Below are 4,788 nucleotides of genomic sequence, written 5' to 3' on the forward strand. Positions count from 1 at the left end.
TCACTCTATATTTTAAATAAAATAAATGTTAATTACTTTGAGTATTTTTATTTGATTTTGAATCAAATTATGAACCCCTTAGATTATGAACCCCTTGAGGGTGGAGAATATTTTTCTTGTGTTTTTGATATACTCCTTTCTGTGTAGCCCTGTATTTAGAGTAAGTAAGAGCTCAATAAATAGGACCTGAATTAAAGTAACACAGTGATCCAGTTTCTGTCTTTTCACCTTGACCATAATCTATAAAATTCAGTCAGCATCTCTTTTGCATTCTACTCCTCAGGGACACAGTGTTAGTTTAAATTTACTCTTTCTCTATGTGGTAACTTTGAATGATTGATTCAGAAATCACTTATGAATATGAAGGTCAAAGAGAAAAATGGATGCAAATTATGGACAAGCATTCAAATATAAAACTTTTTGACAAGAGTTTAATGACTCTTGCAATAACTAATCAACAACATTTGAAAGACTGATTGGAGCACTTATTTTTCAGGGATAAATAATGGAACTTCTTCAGGAGAACCCACATAACTTTAGAAAACAATTTCAAATTATTGCAGTATTTCTCAGAATTGAGAGCAATGCTGCAGATAGGAAATTACCACAGTAACCTCCAGCCCCTCGCTATTATGTTACCCTTGACCTTCAATAAAGTTTTACTATAGTAGGCTCCAGTTTCACACAGACACACTAGATTAGTGTTTTAAAGTGAATACCTTATGAGGTAATTTCAAGTGAATGAAAAATATTTGGTAGGAATCCCTTCAGATGTAGCATATAATAAAAAATACTCTACTGCTGTTTGTGGAATGAATGCATTTCTGTAGCAAGTTTCACTACCTGACATGAAATCAAGAACTTTTTTTTTTAGAAAGCTGAGAACTAAAAACAAAATTTTCTGGCAATGACTTACATTTCTTCTCCAAGAGAGAAGTTGATTTGAGTCAGAGTTTCACATCTAGAAATACCCAGTTGATTAATGCTTAAAGAATCACGAGAGAGAGTCTTATGAGTCCAACCAAGTCTCCCCATGAAACCAAATTTTAGTTGTTCACACAAATTTTAAAAAATGCCAGACAAAATTTGAGAGGTGCGAGATTTTAGGATTTCTAAGTACACATTTTTAATCCTTGACAGATCCTATTAACTTTGATCCTCCAAAATTGAGATTGTCTACGTTTTTTTCTTTTTTTAACCATGAAATCATGAACTATGTTGATGGCCAATGTCTCCCCCAGAGCTAACATTCAATAAACTTTTTGGATTGATTATGAAATGGCTACATTGTAGCAATTTGACAAGCACTGTCTTTGAATAGAATTTTGCCCTTTTGTAAGGATTATTGGTGGCTACGTTCATTTGGATGGAGGCCATGATAAGCTGCACTCCTGTGCTACTATAAATTGTCTTATCGCCAAGTTCAGTGCATTCGTTAAAATGCTATGAGGTTAATTTATAAATTTGCAACTATTACTAATATACTTTAAAAAAACAAAACTTTTATTTAGAAAGGCTGAAATGATTGTATGCTAATTTGAACAGATAGGTTGTATAAGAAAATTCCATTTTTGATATCCTTCAAGAGTTGGATTCCATATGTGTGCTTTGTTCTTTCTTCAGACCTCTTAACTTCAGACTGGAGTTGAACAGAAATATGGCTTACTCCTCTCCCTTCAAATCATTCTCAGGCTCCAGACAAGGAGCTGGACCTTTGAGCAAACAAGCAGGTAACTGGTAATGGTACCTTTTAAGTCTGGAGGCTTTCTAAGAGTATACAGGAACAAGGAACAAGCTGCTCCTGAATGAGAACATCATGTAATTAGCAAAGTATCTAAAATAGCCAGAATTATTCCAGCTAGGGTTAATGGATAAGCCAAGAAAAGCTAAGCAAATGATATCTGCAGGCATTTGCTGTACCTCAGACAGCTCCTTATAGAACAAGCTTTCATTCTCTCTCCCAGTTAGCCCCAGTGGATTCACCATTACTGGCTCTGGGGCTAGAACAGAGGTAAGACAGGATGCTTGCTTTCCTCGTTGGCTAATATACTTTTTTTGAGGCATTACTCCTATTAAGATGTAATAGAAGAATACAATATGTTGATTATCTAACAGAGATAAAAGCAGGAAACTGATGAACCACAGGGAAATATGACTGAGAGCAAACTGATTTCATAAAACAAATATAATTGGTGTGGACATGAAGTTTGTCTTATCCACACAAGTCAAATTCTAATACAGTGAAGTTCAAGAGAGCTCAGTGCAGGAATTTTAGATAAATAAGTAGAATAAATGGGCTTTTCCATGGTGCTATGTATGTTCTATCTCAATCTTTCTTGTAATAGAGCTCATTAGAGAGATCAGACCTGCACATTTATGGATTGATTACCCAAGATGATGTGAGACAGACCCAGCATCCTTTCTAGTATTAATACCATCTTGCATTTGTAAAATGTTTTAATACATTGATGTTCCCACACACACATCTATTACTTCATATTTTAGGACAATAAGGGAAGAAGAGCCAGGAAAAAAGCAGTTAGATGCACAAGTGAACAGTCTGGCCTTTGGGTTCAAATGTAGCCCTACCCCATAGGCTTCACGGCATCTTAGACTTATTACTTAGTCAACCTGTTTCTAAGTGTTTTCATTTCCAAAATAGGGATAATAATGGGGCTGGCATCATATAAATGTTGATGAGAATTAGGTGCAGAGTACATGGGCTGATGACTTACTGGGTGTAAGCACGTAATAAACATTCCTAGTATTGTCAGATGTATAGGGTATGTGTTGGACTGTTTACAAATGAGGAAATTGACTAAGAAAGAGGTTAAGTGCTTCTGTAGGAACTTTGATGTTTCTTATTGTAACAAATTGACTCAGCTTTATCTTTAGTAAGACTTTTATCAAAACAAATATTATGAACCAAATGGAATTGAGGTGCTTTCCTCTCTATGCATTTTCCTTTATCCAGTCCTTTTTAAAGAGACACCCAAGAAATGGAAGGAAGTCTATACTATCACTCTAGATAATTTATTCCATGAATTTGGATTCCTTTCTTCTCTTTCCAGGCCTCAGTTTCTTTGTCTCCTGGTAATCTCTGAGGCCCTTTTCTGAGTGAAAACAATATTATTTCACAAACTAGAAAATCAAACTCTTGACCTCTGATGTTTGACTCTAATAAATAAATATCTTAAATGAAAAGTAAAAAGGATCCACATTTTGATCATAAAAAGATGTTGTTACATTTTATTCTATGCATATTATTTAGGCACTGACATTTCCTAGGTCAGTTCTTCCTTTGGTTTAACATCCCATTTCAAAAAATGTTATAATGGAAATTCAGATGCATAAATTCAAGTTAGTATTGACAGCAGTCATGGAATTAAAGTTTTCCCTACCAAGTCCAAATAAGACTATTAATAATGTATTGTGTATTAATGTGTGCATATGGTATAATGTATCACAGCTTCACATAATGACAGACAGTATCCAAATCTAAGCAAATATTTCTGAAATTCTACATGATTTTCATTAAATACCTAATTTCACATTTTCAGCTAAAGAACTACTTTCTAGATTTAATATGATCTGCTGTTGTATCTTTTATTTTTCTGCTTTATTTCTTCCTTTCTAAAGCTTAGGCTTATATGGGTATTTGAATACAGTGATCTTTTTTATTAAAGAAGGATTAAGAAAATCACAGACATTTCTTCAATTTCATACTATGGCTAGTTTGATGACTGTTGATACCTGATTTTTGTATACTATGAATAGCTACAAAAGTGATTTAATTTGGATCTATTCTTTGTTTATACACTATTCTAGAGGCAGACATAATTTTGGTGGACAAATAGGTTAAGGAAATTTGTTTCTAATTGCTTTATGAGATGATCTGAGTAGTTGTTGATTACATTGGTATTTGCAATTTCCTAAAAGAATAAATTAAATCTTTTGTATAGGCTTTAGTAGAAAAGAACCCTCAATATTTTTACAACTCTGTATATTTCAAGTGGTTTTTTTTTTGTGATTCATTTTATATTTATTATTTAACTCACTTGATGTGGTAGTTTCCTCCACAGTCTCTCAAAACTCATGCTGCACTCTTGATTTTTGGATTGTTATTAATATCCCTGCTTCTGATATTTGAAACTATAAGTGCAATTCCTTTATTTTCATTCCCCATGGAAGTTCAGTGTATGTACACTACAGTTAAAAGCTCATGTAAACATAAAGCATAGCGTGAATTAGTGAGAGATTTTACAACTTACCTAAGTTGTTCATAAACAGAAACCTGAGTCAATTTGCTAAAATTCAGGGTAAAAATGTTGGCAAAGTTCAACAGTCTCTCAATGATCAACTTCCCTATCATAAAAATAGTGGTAGTGCTAACTCGAAATATAATAACTTTTGGTAATACCTTGAGGATGTCTATTATGTAACTCTTAGTGTTAATGACTAAATCAGCATTTGGAAAATCCCCACAGTCATATCAGATGATTGCAATAATAGCAGTTAAGATCCATCCCGCAGCAAATCCCTTTTTTTGTTGTGCAACTCAATGGTTCAAGATTTTTGTGGAGTTTGCAAAAAAGTCCCACTCAGAAAGGATCTATACAAAGAAGTGACCATGTTGTTCCCTGACCTTACTGGGCTCATCAGTAAAATGTATTGCCAGAATTGTCCAAGATTTCTTTAAACTATACAATTTTACATATGATAGCTTCACACCAAAAATCAGCTGTTTTAGTTGAAGAATACCCTTCAGATGGCACATTTAGGAATCAG

General features: G+C 33.6%; 1 non-coding gene across 1 annotated transcript; it reads right to left on the minus strand.

Moving 5' to 3' along the window:
• Positions 1-1,916: 1,916 nt before the first annotated feature.
• Positions 1,917-2,043, minus strand: LOC113614507 (small nucleolar RNA SNORD22). The gene has a single exon (XR_003430665.1). It is a non-coding gene; the product is annotated as a small nucleolar RNA SNORD22 (small nucleolar RNA).
• Positions 2,044-4,788: the final 2,745 nt, after the last annotated feature.

The sequence above is a fragment of the Aethalodelphis obliquidens genome, unplaced genomic scaffold (genome assembly GCF_003676395.1).
Source record: "Aethalodelphis obliquidens isolate GAN/ISIS:26980383/991018 unplaced genomic scaffold, ASM367639v1 scaffold97, whole genome shotgun sequence".
Taxonomy (NCBI): Eukaryota; Metazoa; Chordata; class Mammalia; order Artiodactyla; family Delphinidae; genus Aethalodelphis; species Aethalodelphis obliquidens.